The sequence below is a fragment of the Felis catus genome, chromosome B1, assembly GCF_018350175.1.
Source record: "Felis catus isolate Fca126 chromosome B1, F.catus_Fca126_mat1.0, whole genome shotgun sequence".
NCBI classification, from domain to species: domain Eukaryota; kingdom Metazoa; phylum Chordata; class Mammalia; order Carnivora; family Felidae; genus Felis; species Felis catus.
The window spans coordinates 25,484,934-25,504,762 of NC_058371.1; the positions used below are offsets into that span (position 1 = coordinate 25,484,934).

The following is a 19,829-nucleotide window of genomic DNA, read 5'->3' on the forward strand; positions in this document are numbered from 1 at the left end:
ACTGCAGTACAGGTTAAAATGCACAGTCAAGGGGCGCCTCGGTGGCTCAGTCGGTTGAGCGGCCGACTTCAGCTCAGGGCATGATCTCACGGTCCGTGAGTTCGAGCCCTGTGTCGGGCTCTGTGCTGACCGCTCAGAGCCTGGAGCCTGTTTCAGATTCTGTGTCTCTCTCTCTCTGACCCTCCCTCGTTCATGCTCTCTGTCTCAAAAATAAATAAACGTTAAAAAATTTTTTTTATTTTTTTAAAAAGCACAGTCAATAGAGGCTCTGCAGATGGGACTCATATGCACCCTCACGACTCCCACCCCAGACCAGTTACACAGCTGGACTGCTCCCCTTGGGGTTCTTTGGACACTATCCAAGCCTCACCAAGGAAGCAAGCAGCTGCAGAGAAATCTTATTCCTTTCTACCCTCCTCGCCATTTTCAGGGGTCAGGGAGATCATAAAATGAGCCCGAAGATATTCCCCTAAAAAACTAGGCCCCCATTTCTGTGACCTCACTACATTCTATTTAAAGCACAAGGGAGGTCCCCCTAGATTGCCCCCTGCCCCTTGTTTAGGCTAATGTCAGTCAGATAATTTTCAGGCATAAGCAAAAACCTGCTGGTGAGAAACCTCTCAAATGTCACTGCTTACAAAAGAGGGAAGAAAACAGAAAACTCTGTTTATTTTCCTGACCTAAAAGATAACATCGCTTTGCCCTTTACCTTTGTTTAAGGTCAGATCTGGAGCATTCTTTGAAAGTGGCTCCAGAAGAAGGAGTTTCATATATGTAAATTCTTTAGCAATTTACCTTTTTAGTAATAATGATTATTACTATAAAAAAAAAACAACGTTAATTTCCTCATCGGCAAAAATGGAAGTAATGATTTGTATCCCAGCCTACCATTTAAAGTGACTGGTAAACTATACAGGGACGATGTGACAGTCACTGCATCTAAGTCAGCACTGATTCTAAAGTGGCATTTTAGTGGATTTCATAAGCAATGGGTGGCAAACTTAAGTCACCACGGTTATCCCAAGGAACTCGCGGCGCTTCGCAGACAGGGGCACAGAAAAGCGACATTCAGGACAACACAGCCTCAGACCTGAGAGCTGTAAGGGCCCCGGGATGGCGCCAGCCCCTAGCGTAAGAACGAGGAAGCAGGGCTCGGAGCGCGGCGGTGAGCCTGCGCGCCCTGGGTGGAGAAAGGAGACGGAATTCCGCACCTGGCTGCGAGCGCGTCTGCTCCCGGAGCTTCCCCGACCCGGGCGCGTGGAGGGCGTGGGAGGCCGGAGGGGAGGCCCCGCCCCGCCTCGCCTAGGAGACCCCGCCCCCCGGGACGCCCGGCGGCCAAGCGCGCGGACAGGGGCGCCGGCGGGGCGGCGAGGGGCGCGGCGAGCGAGCAGTCACGTAGCAGCCCGAGGATCCGTTCGCTCTGCGCCACGTAGCGCGCGACTCCCGAAGGTGAGCGCTTTAAGATGTAAGCGTGTTACAGAACAGGGAGGATCCTCCTCTCCTCCCTTGAATTGCACCGTTCTAGAAACTGACAGAAAACGGGAAGCTGGCACATTTGAACACGTTAGACTTTTTTGAAAACCAGCGCCACGACATGAGAGACAGCAGGGGGCTCAGAGAGCACGACTTTCTCTTGCTTGGCACAGAAGGAACCAGATTCGGGCAAACCCGACAGGCTGGGATGCCTCTCTTCACTTTACCTGCGCCCCTCCCTGGGCCTCGCTTCCCACGACTCACCCGCCCCCCTCCGCCCGTGCCTCGAACAGCCCTGCTGTTCCACTGTTTTCATCTGGTGGTTGAAGACTTTAAACAATAGTTCAAAGTCCGAGTCCGAGTCCGGGGAGCTAACCCCGCCTCTGCCGCTGGGTGAGGATGTATGTTTGGTGCGTTGCTTCATCCCCTGGGAAGCAGAGATTGAAACAGGAGCTAATGACAGGTGTGCCACGGGGAAGCGTGACTCATCAGGAGGGGCCGCACTGCGGCAGTGCCGTCCTTTGCGGGGCCTTGGTAAGGTTTGAGCCCTCGCCGAAGCCCAAGGCCCCTTTCTATTCCACGTTGCTACTGAAGCTGATCCAGAAAACCTGCACGTTTTTGCAGGTGGCCCTCAGGGCCTTGCCCGCCCTCCTGTGTGGTGATCCCCTCTCCTTGCGCCTGGCGCTTCTCTAAGGCCACGGCTTCCATGGCCAACACGGCTGGTTTTCAGAATTCTGGCCGTGGCGTACAGCCTCCGAAGGAAGGACGAATCAGAAGCACAATGTGTTTGAAAAGGGAGTGGGAAGGTGGAGGCTAGAACCCACCTCACCATCCCGCCCGCCCTCTGCCATCAAGCAGCCTGGCAGGTGGGAAGCCCTTGGGCTCCCCAGGGCACGGTTCAAAAATCACCCTCTTGCAGGTTGAAGCTGTGGATCTTTCAGGGCGTTTTGGTGGCTGAGTCCATTAAGCGTGGGACTCTTGGTTTCAGCTCAGGTCGTGATCTCAGGGTTTGTGAGTTGGAGCCCCGCACTGTCAGTGCAGAGCCTGCTTGGGATTCTCTCCCCGCCCCCCCCCCCAATAAACTGAATTTTTTTAAAGGCTCTTTAGCGTGCTCTCCCTAAAACCTTTTGCCATCCGGCCTCACCATTGCCCACCTCCACTCCCATCCCACGGTCCAGACACACATGGATGTGAAATCCCTTTCACCTGTCCACGTCCCCCGCTCCTGGAGTCTCTACTCAAATGTGGCTCGTTTTTCCTGCCTTCCGGGGCACTTTCCCTGGCACTTTGTGCACACCTCACTGTAGTCCACGGTGACAATTCCAGTACCCGTTTCTCAGGCCTTGCTTGACTTCTTTGCTGCCTTTGAGAGAGAGAGAGAGAGAGGCCACCCCCTCTTTTGAAACTCTTCCTTTAACTTTTAGAACTCCATGACACTGGAGTTTTCATCGTCTGCTCACCCTTTGAGGGTTTTCTCTCAGCCGAGGCTTTCCCATCAGCCTGTTGTTTTGTTTTATTTAATTTAATTTATTTTAATTTAATTTAATTTAATTTAGAGACAGAGCACAAGCAGGGCAGGGTGGGGGCGGGGAGAGAGAGAGAATCTTAAGAAGGCTCCATGTTCAGTGAGGAACCCGGTGTAAGGCTCGATCACATGACCCTGGGATCGTGACCTGAGCCAAAATCAAGAGTCGGATGCTCAACCAGCTGTCGAGACTGCTTTTTTTCTTAAGAGACATATTCTTCCTGTGTGACCTCATCCAGATATTCCCCTAATACGTGAACAGTATTGGTTCTGTTGGCAAAAACGAAGGAGTATCTGGCCCAGGCATTCCTCTCTGTTTCCAGCTACTTCCGTTCCCCTACGTTACCTTCTCTGAGGTCACTCCAAATATCTCCCATATTTAAAAATTTTCAGCTATGCATTCACCCATGCTTAGATATAGTGTGTTAAATTAACTATTGTTGAGAAACAGATCACCCCAAAACTTTTTAGTGGCTTACAAAAACAGTCATCACTTATTACGTCTCTTGGTTCTGGCTTAGGCTCCTTCATGAGACCTCAGTTAAGGTGTTGGCCGGAGCTGTCTCCCCCTGGGTTGAAGGATCCATGTCTCAGGTGCCTTATTCATGTGGTTGGTAAGTTAGCACTGACTCTTGGTGGGAGGCCTCAGTTCCTCTCCATGTGTGTTGCTTGAATATCCTCATAGCCTAGGAACCAGCTTCCTCCAGGACAAGTAATCCAAGAGGGCAAAGTAAAAGCTGCAGTGCTTTCTGTAATCTAGCCTCGGAGTTCAGACAGTGTTATCTCTACCATTCTCTCTTGGTGACTCAGAACAGCCCCAATCCTGTGGGAGAGATTGGCTACACAAGGCTGTGAATACCAAGAGGTAGGGATCGTTGGGGGCCATCTTGGATTGGGCTACCCCATTTAGTTACCCACTTTCTTAAGTGTAACTTAACTCTGACTCCTGTCAAAACTCAGCTCACTGACATATGGCCACTTCCTTTAAGAAGCCTTCCCCGTTGGTGAATTTCCTCTTCTCCCATTAGACCTGAGGCATAGCTCCATTCCCTTCTGCACTAAGCTGCACTGAAATGTTGATTTACTTGCTTCTCTCTTCCCTAGTCTTTGGGTTTCCGGAGGGATAAGAGAGTATCTAAGACAATTCGAAATCAGCGTCCAGAACAATGGTGCATAGCAGAATCTTAGTATAATTTATATAAAGAATAAAGGAATAGGTAAAGAATAAAGAATAGGTAAAGAATATGTAAAGAATAAAGGAACAGGTAAAGAATAAAGAATAAGAAATAGGTAAATAACATTTCCTTTCTCCAACTAGAAGTATTTTGCATAGCTCTTAATTTTTATCACACCTCACTTCAGTTCTCTGCTGATTGGTTTTCATATTTCAGCTTTTGTATTACATTTCCCACCTGCTTCACCCCTGACAAGCTCTGTTCTCCTTTGATCTTATTCTTATTCTTATCTTAATCTTATTCTTAGGAAATAATTATACATTTGGCAGAGATGTAGCTATAGTGACATCCATTGCAACTTGCTTATGATGTTTAGCTCTATAGAAAACCGAATGTCCAAAAACAGATTTGACTAAGTAAGTGATACAAAAACAAAAACAAAAACAGACCGTGGTGTAGCAACTAAAATAATAATATAAAAAATGTTTATTGATATGAAAAGACGTTCACTTGGTGTTCTTAAATGAAGTAAAACAAAATTATAAACATTTTAATGTGGAATTTTTAATTGCAGTAAAATACCTGTAACATAAAAGGTATCATTTTAGCCAGTTTTTAAGCGTCTAGTTCAGTAGCGTTGAATACATTCACCTTGTTGTACCGCCAATGTCCAGAATTCCTCATCTTGCAAAAGTGAAAGCCCATACCAACGCACCTGGGTGGCGTTAAGCATCCGACTCTTGATTTCAATTCAGATCTTGATCTTGCAGATCATGGGATTGAGCCTCGCATCTAGCTCTGCACTGACAGCCAGGAGCCTGCTTGGGATTCTCTCTCTTCCTCTCTCTCTGCCCCTCCCCCACTCTCTCTCTCTCACCAAGTAAATAAATAAATAATAAATAATTTTTAAAAACTCTGTACCAGCAAAGCAACATTCCTTCCTCCCCATTTTCTTTCCTTTCCTCAGCCCCTGGCCACAACCATTCTATTTTCTATCTTGATGAATGTGACTGCCCTGGTACTTTTTATAAGTGAAATCAGACAGTATTTCTATTTTTGTACCTGCTTGTTTCACTCTGCACGATACCCTCAAGGTTCGTCCGTGTTACGGCATGTGTCAGAATTCCACTCCTTTTCAAGGCTGAACAATATTTCATCGTATGTATATGTCACATTTTGTTTATCCACTCATCTGTTGGTAGGATGGGCTGCTTTTAACCTTTTGGCTGTTGTGAAGAATATTGTGATGACCACAGGAGTACCAGTATCTGTTCAAGGCCCTGCGTTCAGTTCTTTTAGATATATACCCAGAAATAGAATTGCCAGGTAATATAGTAATTCTGTTTGTAATTTTTTGAGAAACTGCAATACTGTTTTCTGTAGAGGCTGCGCCATTTTCCATCCCACCAACAGTGCGCAAGAATTCCAATTTCTACACATCCTTGCTGACGCTTATTGTTTTCTATACGCGTGTGTCCTTTTTTTTTTTTTCCCCCATAGTAGCCATTCTGGTGGATGGGGTGGTATCTCAGGGTGGTTTTGATTTACATGTTCCCTAATGATCAGTGATGTTCAACATAGTAGGAGATCTTTATATATTCTGGATGTTAACCTTCTATACATACATGATTTGCAAATGTTTTCTCCCATTCTGTGGTTGCCATTTCACTCTGTTGGTTGTGTGGAAAACATTTTTTAAAGAGAAATGTCTAGGCAGCCATACATGCACTCAGGAAAAAACTGAAAAAACATTCTAGAAACTTAGGGGTATGGATTATGCAATTAAGAGTGATTTTAATTTTCTTATATTATTAACAATTCTTTGGCATAAACATATTACTTTCACAGAAAATTTTTAAGTAAATAACATCTCGATTCTAATAAAGCATAGGTCATAGGTCTGTCCTTTGAAAGTCTAATCAAAAAGGTCTGAAATCAAGAGAATATTCAGATTGTCAGCATCCTCCCAAAGGGGTACTGATTCAAGGAGTGACAGGTTGTTTTACTTTCCTGAGTTTCACTTTCCTCTTGCTTAAAATGCAAGATTTTCCCGGTATTGGAATTCTTTGTTCCGAAGAATTGCTATACACACCATATACATAACTGATTGTCCTTAGGTAACTTTTCCCCGTACCCTTTCTGCTTCAAAAGGCATTTGTTCCTATTTCTATCAGATAAGTCACCCCACAGAATGCCTGGTCCCATGTCTAGGTTGGGGTGTCCTCAGAATCCAGGGCTCACCCCTCTTTGCAACAGCCATAAGCACGGTGCTTGGCATAGTTGCTGAGCGACGTTGCCAAAGCCAGAGGCGCATTTCTGTTATCAGCTTCCAGGAGCATTTGATGCAGGAGGATGACTGCCTCTTTCTGTTGCACTCATCTCCTGTCGGCCCTTCTGTGACACCACACTATCTTGGTTCTCCTCCTTGGTTTCTGGCTACTTTTTTCCAGTCTCCTTTGCAAAGTCCTCTTTATTCTCCAGCTAAACTCTAATGTTTTTTTTTTAAATTGATTAATTTAGAGAGAGAAAGAGAGCGAGAGCAAGCATAGCAGGGGAGGGGCACAGAGAGAGGGGGACAGAGGATCCGAAGCCAGCTCTGCACTGAGAGGCTGACAGCAGACTGATTTGGGGCTCGAACTCACGAACCGCAAGATCATGGCCTGAGCTACAGTTGGATGCTCAACCGACTGAGCCACCCGGGTGCCCCAGCTAAGCGATAATAGCAGAGTTCTTCACTGCTCCTCATTTGCTCTCCTTCCACGATGCTCTCCTTCCATCTATTGCCAAAACTTTAATTCCTGCCTATTTGCCCACTCTTTCTAACCAGCTCACGCGTCTCTGTAGAGCTCCAACTTGTGTATCCAGCTGCCTTGCGGTGTGTGTATGCTGTTTGTCCTTCCAGACCCACTCTGTACTCTTGATGACCCTCCTCTCTGCCCTAGCAGTTTGACTTTTGTGAACGACATCAGAAGGCTCTCTGACTTCCAGCTGGGCTTAGCCAATAGAAGTTTCCAGCAGAAGATTGAAAGGTAGGAGGGTGAGGTCAATAAGTCGATTAGCGCAGCTCCCTCTTTGTGGTTCACCTCAGACCGGCTGTGTCTCTCCACTGAAGGCCGCAGACACTTTCAGAAGGTCCTCTCCATCCACCTCTAGTGCCCCAGCCTCCTCTCCCAACCAGTCACTACCCCTTTCCCTTGCTTCTTCAGGCCCAGGCATGGGAACTCCTCCCCTCTGTCACCAGCTTCAGGGCGCCGCACTGCCTCTTTGCTTTCCCTAAACTCTGCCCACACCTTTGTAAAGAGCCTTTTGATGAAGCTCTCTTCCCCTGGCCCTGGTTTCCTGCCAGGACCCTGACATGCACACGCCTACCCTACATCTCCCCTTGGAATTCTCACGGTCGTCACAAACAGGACCTGTCCACAACGTAGCTTTTGATTTTCCTCCCCATCTCTCCTTCTCCCCGCCGTCTGCCTTCTCTGTGAACGTCAGCACCAGCAGGCCAGGCGCGCGGGGCAGACGCCATGGGGGTGGCACGCGGTCCCCGCAGCTCCTCAGCCGCGCTGTTGTCCATCTTAACTGTCACTACTTCCGTGAAATCAGCTCCCCACGGCCGGCTGCTCCCGACTCTTCAGTTCTCAGCCTGGACGTTATCTTCTGAAAAAAATCTTCCTCGGCACAACCAGTTAAGGGTCTCCCATCCCTTTATTGTCTCTCTCTGTGCCGGTTTGTTTGCTTCTTAGGAAATAATATCACTTCCTAATATCCCTCAGGGAGTGATTATGTATTTCATTTGAGAGCTATAGCTCTTTGGTAGAAAAGGATGAGCCTGAGATATAAATGGTAATGACTATGGCTCTTAAGGTCACCCGATTTGAGGCTAGTGTTTTTTGAGCTTGATCCAACACAGCACGATAAATTTTTTAAGTTCCAGACCTATATCCCTGTTAACCTCTTTACAGTTCAGTATCCCCTCAAAGCCTCATGGAATACAAACCATTGGCTTTATGCATCTATTCTACATTGGCAGAAATAAACTACATGACGTCCAGGGTTTCATCAGAGCCCAGTTCTACTGGCTCCAAGTCCAAGGACTTATCCTTGACTGTACATTTGTTTCAAATAAACTCCACATATAAAAACAACTGTCAAGAGATGTAATCTAGATGCCTAAAATGCCAGATTCATGAGTTAGTGACTTGGCTCAGTCAGTGAGCTGCAAATTCAGAAAACAAAACAAACAAACAAAAATCTAAATGAAAGAACGCATTTCTAAAGCAAATTGCCTTCCTCATGTCAAAATCCTCATACACATGGAGTCAGACAGAAAACAGAAATAGGTCTATGTGTTATCTGAACTGAACTAAAGTATTTGCTTTTTTTCCTCCTTGTGGAACATTGCCTGAACGAAACGCCCATCCTATTTGATATATGGATTCAGAGCTGAGGCACCACGATGGTGTTTAGGGTCTCCAGTGTATTGGTTTTATCTGCTTGAAACCTTGGGGTTGAATCGAGCAAAAGGAATCATGACCCTGGATGCTGCCTCTGGGCAGGGGTTCAGGAAAATAGAGATGGAGAAAGGATAAAATGAGAGGATAACTGGTCCATTCCATGATTATTATTATTATTATTATTATTATTGAGAGAGAGCAAGCAAGGGAGGGGCAGAGAGAGAAGGGGAGCGAGAAGGGGAGAGAGAACCCCAAGCAGGCTCCATGCTCAGCACAGAGCCCAACATGGGGCTCAATCCCAGCACCCTGAGATCATGCCCTGAGCCAAAGTCAAGAGTCGGACTTCAACCAACTGAGCCCCCCAGGCGCTCCTATTCCTTGAACATTACTGAGTGTTATGGACAAGGCACTGCTTTAGGGTTGTGTGTTGACTGTGGTTTGACTCTCATTCCTCCTCATGGACTCTTTTCCAGTGTCCAGTGACACTGGACATTATTTCCTTCCTCGGCTGGTTAAAAGGAAAAAACAACAAAGAGACCAGGAGTCAAGGATGGATCTCGGGCCTATTTTTCTAGAAGCTTCTCTGTGAGCCCCCAGTAACTTCAGAAGCATTTCCTTCACCCGTGCATTCTAAATTCTTAAGCAGCCTATTCACTGTTAGAGGAGGAGCCCTTTTCTTCTGGAGAACTGGTGATTTGGACCCCCTAAGCAGCTTGAGTCCTGCCCCTGGGTGTGGTGAGGCCTGAGAAAAACAGGACACCAAGAAGACAGCTCATGGGATTATAGAACTTTGTTCCGTAGCCCCCACCATCTGCGGTTTGCTTTTCACAGTTCCAGTTACGTGCCATCAACCATGATCCAGAAGCAGTGACCCTCCTGCTGACATGTCGTCAGAAGGTCAGTAGTAGCCCAACATTAGTTACAGTGCCTACGTCATTCACCGCACTTCCTCTCATCACATAGGTATTTTATCATCTCACATCATCACAAAAAGAAGGGTGAGTGCTGGACAATAGGCTATTCTGAGAGAGATACCAGATTCACATAACTTTCATTACAGTGTATTATTATAATTGTTCTATTTTATCGTCTATTAGTTATCATTGTTAATCCTTATTGCACGGAATTTCTAAATTAAATTTTATCATAGGTATGTATGTATAGTATATGTAGGGTTTGGTTCTATCTGTGGTTTCCAGCATCCACTAGGGGGTCTTAGTATCACCTGAGGATAAGGGGGGAACCACCGTATAGGATTTATTCTATTGCTGCCAATACTGGGGGCAGCCACAATGGTGAGGGAAGGTGTTATCATCTCATTTAAAGCTGTTCAATTTGTGTGAAGGGACCAGAGGTCACACCTTGTCTACATTCTCAAGACACGTTTGTAACCTTGGCCTAGCAGAATTGGAGGAAGGAAGTCCAACCCCTATATCATTCAGCTGAAGAAGTAGTGGCTCAGGAGCATGTTTTGTCTGGGACTGCATATCAAATCAGATCATTTCGTTGAGCACTTACTATGTGCAGATGGTTAATTTTATGAGTCATCTTTGCTAGAGTGTGGGGTCCAGTTTGGCCAAATATCAGTCTGTATTTGCCCAGAAAGGTATCTTTTTAGATATGGTTAACATTTAAATTAGCAGACTCTGAGTAAAGCAGATATGTGCCACAATGTGGATGGGCCTCATCGATGGGTTGAGTTGAAGGCCTTAAGAGGAAAGAGTGAGGTCCCCCGACGGGGAGGGAATTATGCTTCCAGCCTGCAGCATCAGGTCTTGTTGGCCTTTCCAGCCTGCCAGCCTGCCCTACAGATTCTGAACTGGCCACCTCCCCCAAATTGTGTGAGCAGATCCCTAAAAATAAATCCCTTTCTCTAGATACATCTTCTTGGCTCCACTTGTCTGCAGAACCCTGACTAAATACATACGAAATGGGAAAGGTGGGGGAGGGCCAGGTGATGAACACCTGGCTTCCAGGCACCTGGGCTCTGCTTCGGAGGACACCTAACCAGACAAGAAACCAGAGTGGGTGTTCAGTTCATGGCCATGTAATCCATGACATTTTGGGGGAACAAGCACTTGTCTTCTTCACACATTCAGCTTCCAGAGTGACAATTTTATTTTATTTTATTTTATTTTATTTTATTTTATTTTATTTTATTTTATTTTATTTTATTTTATTTTATTTTATTTTATTTTATTTTTGAAAAATGTTTTACTTTTGAGAGAGAAAGAGACAGCATGAGTGGGGGAGGGGCAGAGAGAGAGGGACACAGAGAATCCAAAACAGGCTCCAGGCTGTCCACAAAATGCCCAGTGCAGGGCTCGAACTCACAAACCGCAAGATCACGACCTGAGCCAAAGTACGGGACGCTTAGCCAACTGAGCCACTCGGGTGCCCCTGGAGTAGCAATCTTAAAGCACCATAAGCCAAAACCAAAATTAAATCCACCAAGATGCCTGTGAAGGCACAGTGTTCCTCTTACGGAGGAAATGGCCTCACCAAACCCGGGCCGTGTATTGCTGAAGTCAAACGTCTGCTCTCGGCGCGGTGGCAGGGCCCTGTGTTTCTCAAGTACACACGCCGTGTTCCTGCCACATGCTCGAACTCTACATTCTGGGAATTAAGCTGAGGACAATTTCCTCTTCCCTGACAGCAACCGCCAGAGCCTGCTTGCTTTCGTACAGGGTATAAACGCAAAGTGGGTGTTTGCAGGAAAGCTGTCTGAATTCTTTGCCCTTTGGCTGTGCAGAGCCAAACAAAAATAAGCAAAATGTGAAATCTCAGCTTTTAACGAACGTTATCAATGCCTACTACCTTCCGTGGGGGCCTTAGGTGGGAGGTGACAAAGCGGGCTACATTTCCATCTAAAAATAAATGAGCTGGCATTCCACAATGGAAATTACATTCGTTACGACTTCGGCTCCCTTTATTTCTGCTCTCCGTGAGCTTAGTTATACCGAAAAGTAGAACTTGGAGGAAGATATTTGAACAGTTAAGATTTGGAGCACAAAGACAGCTTGCGCTGTGCCCCGGAGTTTCTTTCTGGTGGCGGTCTTCTCCCATGCCTGGTGCTGCTACCGGGTCAGCCACTGGTGATGGAGTCAGTGGTTCAACAGGTTCCCAGAGGATAAAAGGAGACGCTCAAAGCAAGGGTCGATCGGACTTAATGAGACAGAAGAACATTTCAACAAGCTAAGAGGTGGCTCAGAGGCTTGCAGAAACCAAAGATCTGGAAGTAAGGAGAGAAGCTGGCTATAAAGCTGAGAATCTGGGATGGGCAGGGATCAAGTGGCCAGTTAGAATGCGCCCCGGTCTTCCTGCCTCACCCTGCAGTGTATAAATTTACCGTAAAGCACGAGGCTGTCGGGAAAACCGGACAGCTCTTCCTCCGCTTTCCTGTCTTCTCTAGGATTTCCTGCTAGTTGGGCCGCCACCCACCCCGACAGCTACCACGTACCCCCATCCTAGTACGGTCAATAGGCACACAAGGCAAATTACTCATGCGTCACTTAGAGAGCGTGCTGGTGGCCTAGAACTGGGGTGGGCAGCTGTGAAAGCCTACTGGTTCCCTGTGACTGACTCCCCCTTTCCTTATTAAAACGTGTTGTTCCCCCTCCAGGGTTCCCCAGGGCCCCAAGGGAAGGCTCACTGTGATTCGTGTGACTTTAAAATGGGAAAAATGGTCCTGTGGTGGAAATGCAGGACCCACTCGCTAAAGTTCATATGGGGGTCTATTTTCAGGAGTTCAAAGGCAGAACAACAATGATGAAGACGTGGTCGTCAGAACATGGCAGCCGGGAAACCTATGTATCTCATTCTTTTTTTTTTTTTTAATTTCTTTTTAATGTTTACTGTTTTGAGAGACAGAATGAGAGTGGGTGAGGGGCAGAGAGCGAGGGAGACACGTAATCCGGAGCAGGCTCCAGGCTCTGAGCTGTCCGCACAGAGACCAACTGGGGCTCGAACTCATGAACTGCGAGATCATGACCTGAGCTGAAGTTGGACGCTTACTGACTGAGCCATTCAGGTGCCCCTGTATCTCATTCTTAAGACCCTTGTGAGAAGACGCTGCAGAGTTGCTAAATGTGGCATATGTATTTGGCTTTAAACACCTCAGAGCCAACCCCAAAGGGACCGTGTCATAAGTTATGTGGTTGCGGGAGGGTGGGCGCCATGGAAGTACTGTTGCTCTCAGAGTAGAGATTAGAGAAACCCTCGTGGTCCCACTACACGCATGCCCACCCCACCCCCGCCCCCAGCTGCCTCTGAGGAGTAGAGGGAACCACCTTTTCTAACACCCTTACAATCAAAGTGTCAACAGTCTGTAAAGGCTGTGGTTATAGGGGTATGGTGACAGACAATAGTCCCTGCCCTCCAGAATTTTACGCTTTACTAAGAAGGGGGAATCTGCTCTGATTTAATGAGTAGAGGAGATTGAATGGATGGCCTTGGATGGGCACTTTGAGAGGAGAGACATTTGTCACATTGTAAGTCGACTTTACACTGTATTTACACAGTACTCTGCACCGAGACCTGCGACCTGTCCGGTATGTCCCTTCTGAAAACCATGAAGTGGTTGGAAAAAAGGACACATGGAAGAGGTAAATTATACCTGTTTTGGGGTTACAGTAATTCATACTTAGAGGAAAAGGTGAAACTCAGGAAACAAAATCGCGGCTCTCCTGTGCAGCGTGGGGGAAGGGGCACTGACCCAGAGGAGCGGGCTCACAGGGAAGAGAAGGGAAAGGTGGAGCTCCAGGAGAGAAGAGACGCCTCCCCTGGACTAATGAGAGGAGCTTCAGCAGAAGAAGACACCGGAAACGTGCCCTGGAGAGGCAGAGGACACATTCCTTCAGTAGGAACAGCGGGGACACCTTTCTAGGGGAAAGGGGAGAGGAAAACAGGGCAAGAACTGATTCTTGCCATCTTGTAGAACTGATTCTACAGAGCTCTTTCAAGTGAGTGGCATAGAATTTCCTCCATCGCAAGGTGCTTCTTGCAACAGGACCTACAAGCCCTTCTTTTGAGTTTTGTGGGATTTCTTTGTTTTTATTTTCATTCGTTTGGTTTTGCCCCCAGATAGCTGGCTTGGGTGAATACTGACACGAAAATTGTTAGTGTGCTCTAGTCGTGGATTTAGAATACCCTGAATCAGAAGTGACAGCCATGGGTGCCTGGGTGACTCGGTTAAGCATCCACTCTTGATTTCCGTTCAGGTCGTGATCTCATGGTTCATGGGTTCAAGCCCTGCCTCAGGCTCTGTGCTGACAGTACGGAGTCTCTTGGGATTCTTTCTCTCTCCCTCTCTCTCTGTTCCTCCCCGCCTCGTGCTTGCTCTCTCTCAAAATAAATAAATAAACAACCACAACAAAAAGAGGTGAGAGCTCTGGGCTGGGTATCCCAACCAGGACAACCAAAATTTCATGTTACAGATAAATCCAGTTCCCTCCTTGGCCCCTTCTCCCACCAGCCTCTAGAAGGAACAAGCAGCAACCAGTAACCTCAGCAATCCTGTACCAGTCGCTGCCTGGCTATTTCCCCCAGAAGGCTGGTGAGGTACCGTCCTCCCCAGAAAGGATAACATGGCACTCCTTCAAACACAAAGGACCATGCCTTCTTCCCTCTTCCCTGTCCGAGCTTTCCAGGGGAATTCCAGTTTTACCCCAGCGAGTCTACTGGAAACTTCACCCGTCCTCATTTCTTCTCATGAATTACCGTTATTCACACCAGAGCACACACTTGACACCCCTCATTTTGGAGCCATCTCACTACAAGCTCGCCTTTGGTCACGTCAGTCTATTTTTAATCATTATGGGGCTTATGTCTCATGCATTCATTTATTTACAAGTTTATTGTCTATCTTAGAATATAAGGGCCATGAGAGCAATGACTTACTTGTCCTGTTGACTACTGTGTTTTTCATGTTTAGAATAGCGTTTGACATGCAATAGATATGCCAAATCATTTATTATTGCTAAAAATAGAGGGTAGAATCAATTACAAAGCAAGAACTTGGGGAACAAAAATATTGTAATATTAATATGAAAATAGTTTTTACCTCACAGACTCAGAGATACCCGCAATCTACTAAGTGCTGCAATAGAATTTGGAGTAGCCAGAGGTCACTGGGGTTGGAGAGCTGAGGAGAGAGGAACACTAAGGGGTGTCTCTGAGACCCTTTCAGAGAGTCTGTAAGGTAAAAACTATTTTCATAGTAATATTAAGATGTTGGCTTTTTCACTGTGGTGACCCTTCTGATGATGCAAAAGCAATAGAGGGCAAAATGGCCACCTTCTTGGCACATGGCACCAACTGTCACCACATACACACAGGAAAACAGATTCCAGTTTCATTTAAGAATGTCCTGGAAGGTTAGTATTCAAAATCTGTAAAGAACTTACCAGACTCAACACCCGAAAGACAAATAACCCACTTAAGAAATGGGCAGAAGACGTGAATAGACACTTTTCCAAAGACATCCAGATGGCTAACAGACGTATGAAAAGATGCTCAACATGACTCATCATCAGGGAAATACAAATCAAAACCATGATGAGACTCCACCTCATACCTGTCAGAATGGCTAAAATTAACAGCACAAGAAACAACAAATGTTGGTGAGGATGCGGAGAAAGTGAAGCCCTCTTGCTCTTTTGGTGGGAATGCAAAGTGGTGCAGCCACTCTGGAGAACAGGATGGAGGTTTTTCAAAAGACTAAAAATAGAACTACCCTACAATCCAGCAATTTCACTGCTAGGTATTCACCCAAAGGATACAAAAATACAGATTCAAAGGGGTACCTGCACCCCAATGTTTATAGCAGCATTATCAATGATAGCCAAACTATAGAGAGAGCCCAAATGTCCATCGACTGATGAATGGGTAAAGAAGATGTGGTATACACACACACACACAATGGTGTATTACTCAGCCGTCAAAATGAACGAAATCTTGCCGTTTGCAATGACGTGGATGGAACTAGAATGTATTATGCTAAGCGAAATAAGTCAATCAGAGAAAGACAAATACTGTATGATTTCACGCATAGGTGGAATTTAAGAAACAAAACAGATGAACATAGGGGAAGGGGAGGGGGAAGAAGAGAGGGGAACAAACCACAGGAGACTCTTAATGATAGAGAACAAACTGAGTATTGCTGGAGGGAGGGGGGGGGGGATGGGCTAGATGGGCGATGGGCATTAAGGAGGGCACTTGTTGGGATGAGCAGTGGGTGTTATAAAGAAATGAATTACTGAATTCTACTCCTGAAACCAATATTGCACTGTAGGTTAACTAAAATTTAAATGAAAAAAGAAAAAAAAAGAATGTCCTTAAGGCGCTCCTCCTGGCTCATTTGGTGGAGCATGTGACTCTTCATCTCATGGTTGTAGGTCTAGCCCCCTATTGGGTGTAGAGATTACTTGAAAATAAAATCTTTTTTTAAAAAAAGAATGTCCTTGGGGTGCCTAGGTGGCTCGGTCGGTTGAGTGTCCGACTTCGGTTCAGGTCATGATCTCACGGTCTATGAGTTCCAGCCCTGCGTCGGGCTCTGTGCTGACAGCTCGGAGCCTGGAGCCTGTTTTGGATTCTGTGTCTCCCTCTCTGCCCCTCCCCCACTCATGCTCTGTCTCTCTCTCTCTCCCTCTCTCTCTCTCTCTCTGTCAAAAATAAATAGACATTAAAAAAATTTTTTTTAAGAATGTCCTTGATAAATCAGTAAAAATTATTAATTTTGTTAAATCTTGACCTCTGAGTACATGTGCATTTAATATTCTCTGTGATAAAATGGAAAACACACATAAGGCATTTCTGCTGAATAATGAAGGGTGTTGGTTTTCTTGAGGAAAAACGCTTGGCAATTGAATAGTGTGCCAAACTAGCCTTTCATTCCCCATGGAACATCATTATTCTTTGACACTCTAAAGAATGGAAGACAAACTATAGTTATTTAGAGTTGGATATCTGACAGGTATTTTCTCAAAATGAACAAAGTGAGCTTGTCCCCTCTAGTAAAACAACTGACAATGTCAGTTGCCAATGATAAAATTTTAACTTTCAAGAAAGAATTAGGATTATAGAAAGCCCATGTCCATCACAGTGAGCTTGACAGCTTCCTTACAGAAATTATTCTGATGAGATTGGTGGCAGTATATTAATAATGTGGTTTTTTTGCATGTGTAATAAACTGTGTTGAAATTTGGAAGATCTACGTAACTCAGTGAGTCAGTATTTTCCAAATGTTACAAAAGCATGCGTGCGTAAAAGAACCACTGAAAGTGCAAAATAGATGAATGGACTTCATGTAAGAGCATTTAAAAAGTTCATTGAAAACGTTCCAGATTCCACATTAAAATTAACTTAAAGAAATTAGCCCTTAGTGAGTTTGGGTGTACTACCAAAGAATGTGCGCACCTATCTTTAAAAACTATTAAAATACCCCTCCCTCATACAGAGGCTGATTTTTCTTCATAGGCTTCTACCAAAACAAGACATTACAAGAGACAATGTAGGAGCAGAGTAGATAGGAGAATCCAGCTGTTTTCTATCAAGACAGACATTAAGGAGATTTGTAAAATGTAAATGACATCACTCTCATTAAATATTTTCTGTTTTGGAAAATAGTTATTTGTCGTAATTTACATTAATATGTAATACATTATTATTGTCACTCAAATATTTTTAAAATTTCTCGGTGTTACTTTATAATATGGTAAATACTGATAGCCCACCTTTTATTTTTTTTAAGAAAAATTCAGAATCCTCAATTTGTAAGGGGGTCAGTGGGTTTTGAGACCAAAATGTTCAGAGAGCCACTGGCCTGGATAAAACTTGAGAGAATTCAGCAGTGGCTCCAAAGAAAATGAGACGTTTTTCTTCTCTTTGCTGAAGGCCAGGTTCACAGTGTAAGTGACGAAGGGAATTCGAAAATTAAACTGAAGGAAAGAGGCTGATATTTAGGGAGGCTCCTCTGTGCCATAGGACATCTTCTCTCATGCCCTCCTCAGAACTGTCCTGTGAGGTAACAGTGATTCGGTCCCGTGTTGACAGAAGGAGGCTCAGAAGGGTTGGTTAGGGAACAGCTACTCTAAGTGGGGGGCGGAGCCACAGACCTGCCAGCACTTCCCATCACACCAATACATCCGACAATCACCGGAGACGTTTAGGTCCAAAATACCTTCAGCTAAAATATCAGCACAACTGAGGTAAAACATGGCTTTGATGCATCTGAATTATCCCAGTGACCGCCTTGGTGTGCCACCTCCCCGGGGTTGGCGAAGACAATGGCATCACAGAATAGTCACCAGATTTCCTGCAAAACGCTGTAAACCAGATGGTCCTCTCTTGAAACTTCTTGGAGTCGTTCTTCTTCCCAAGGAAAAAGGTTGGGAGTATGTTTTTTGTTGTTTTTGGGGATTTTTTTTTTTTTTTTTTTTTTTTTTTTTTTGCCTTCGGTTTTTGTTCTGGCATTCTTTTGTGAGCCTGGAACTGATTACTAAATAGGGTCAAACAGCTTGAGTTGGGGCTTCCTGTGTGAATGTGAACAGTGCTGATTTCCAGCTTTTCGTTTGATATGTTATCTGTGTTGGCCGCGGCCGCCGCTGAAGTTTCAGATGGCTTCCTTCAATTTCCTGTATTGTGAGGACGGTGGATGTGCGCACATGTGCATGCAGGGAGGTGGCGGGAGGGCGCTTCTGCGTGGATTTCCTTGGATTTTGTGAAAGGTTTTCAGTGAGCCGTTAAGAGGGCCACGCATTTTAGTGGAAAGAGTACTGGGTCGAACAAACTCAGGTCTGGTGCCTGTCTGCCATTCATAATCTGTGTGGTTTCCAGCAAGTTCTTTCTCAGGCCCAGTCCTGCTTCCTTACAAGGCTCCTTCCAGCCTTGAAATTTTGTTAACTCTGAGCTCCACTCCAAGCCACACTGCCTGACTCTCCACACTTTGTTGGTGTGAAAGCTTTTGTTTTTCTTCTTTCTTATAGACGTTCCACGTGTTGTCATCTTTCATTTCCCCGTCTTATCCCTGCATTATAGCCTCTTATATTTAAGTTCTTCTAGAAATGGCCCTCCATCACCAGCTCTCATTATTCAGCTCCCATGGTCTCTGAAATACTATGACAATGGTTGGCCTTTTCTTAGAAGATCCAGAATGTGTTTGCTTCCTGTTTCTGTTACTGGGGATGTCTAGAGCTTAGAGATTGCATTCTGTCAGGATCTTCCCTCGGCCTGAAATACAGGCCAGAGATGCTGGGCTGGCAGCCGCTTCTCCAGCTCTGCTCTATTTTTATCAAATCCAATTAGATTTAAGTATGCGGGATAATGGCAAATTTAATTCATCTGCTTTCATGTCTGGGTATGAACATTTAAAATGGAACCAGGACGTTAAACTCCTCTCTTCAACCAGCTTCCACCTCCCGCGCACGCCATGGCTTCCCCGGAGTGGGTGTAGCGCCATCTAGTGGTGCGATGGGCAAGGCTTTGCTGCCCAGTTCCTGCAATGCTTGAAGAAAACCTGTTGAGTGAAAGGCACGCAAGCAGGGATTGAAACAAAATACTGGGAAAGCTTGCAGCAGATCACTTAGGACGCCGAAAGTTCAGATTTGCTATTCACCATGCAAATGTACATTAAGTTACAAGAATCCCTGGAACCGTGCAAAGCGGAGATTTGGGGGTGTGTTCACTTCAGATAGGAGTCCTGTTCGGTTTTTAACTTCTTAGTGAGGTTTTTGCGCTCTTCGTGTGGGATCCAAATACTGAGTGTTGGTAATTTATGCTCCTGTGAAAAACATGGGCAAATTGCTTCATTTTTTCTCAGCCTCCATTTCTCTTTTTGTCATCCGTAAAAGAGAATTTCTAAGAACCTTTACAATCCTTTAAAAAATGTCAACCAGCTACAAATACTACGGTTCCGTGACTTACTCTAGTGACTGCACATGCTTAAGATCCATGACTTTTTCCATCTTCTAAGAGTGTGATGTTAACAGGAAGTGTGGAAATAATACCAATAGCTGGCATTTAGTGAGTACTGCTACATCTCTGGCATTGTTTTCAGCACTTTACACACATTCACTTTTTTATTTGATCATTCCAAAATTCTGGCTGGCAAAATTCTGCAAGATAAATATGATTCTGCTTGCTTTACAGATAAGGCATCTAAGGCTACCACACCCTGCTCACCATGTTCACAGACTAGTAAAGAAGATG

General features: G+C 45.4%; 1 long non-coding RNA gene across 2 annotated transcripts in view; it reads left to right on the forward strand.

The window, feature by feature from the left end:
• The first annotated feature begins 770 nt into the window (after positions 1-770).
• LOC111560099 overlaps positions 771-19,829 on the forward strand; it is an 87,431-nt gene continuing 68,372 nt past the window's right edge. For both annotated transcript variants that reach the window (XR_006596372.1, XR_006596373.1), the window contains exons 1-4: positions 771-1,449; positions 3,520-3,612; positions 9,456-9,521; positions 13,145-13,228. This is a non-coding gene — a long non-coding RNA (uncharacterized LOC111560099). The remainder of the gene's footprint in view (positions 1,450-3,519; positions 3,613-9,455; positions 9,522-13,144; positions 13,229-19,829) is intronic.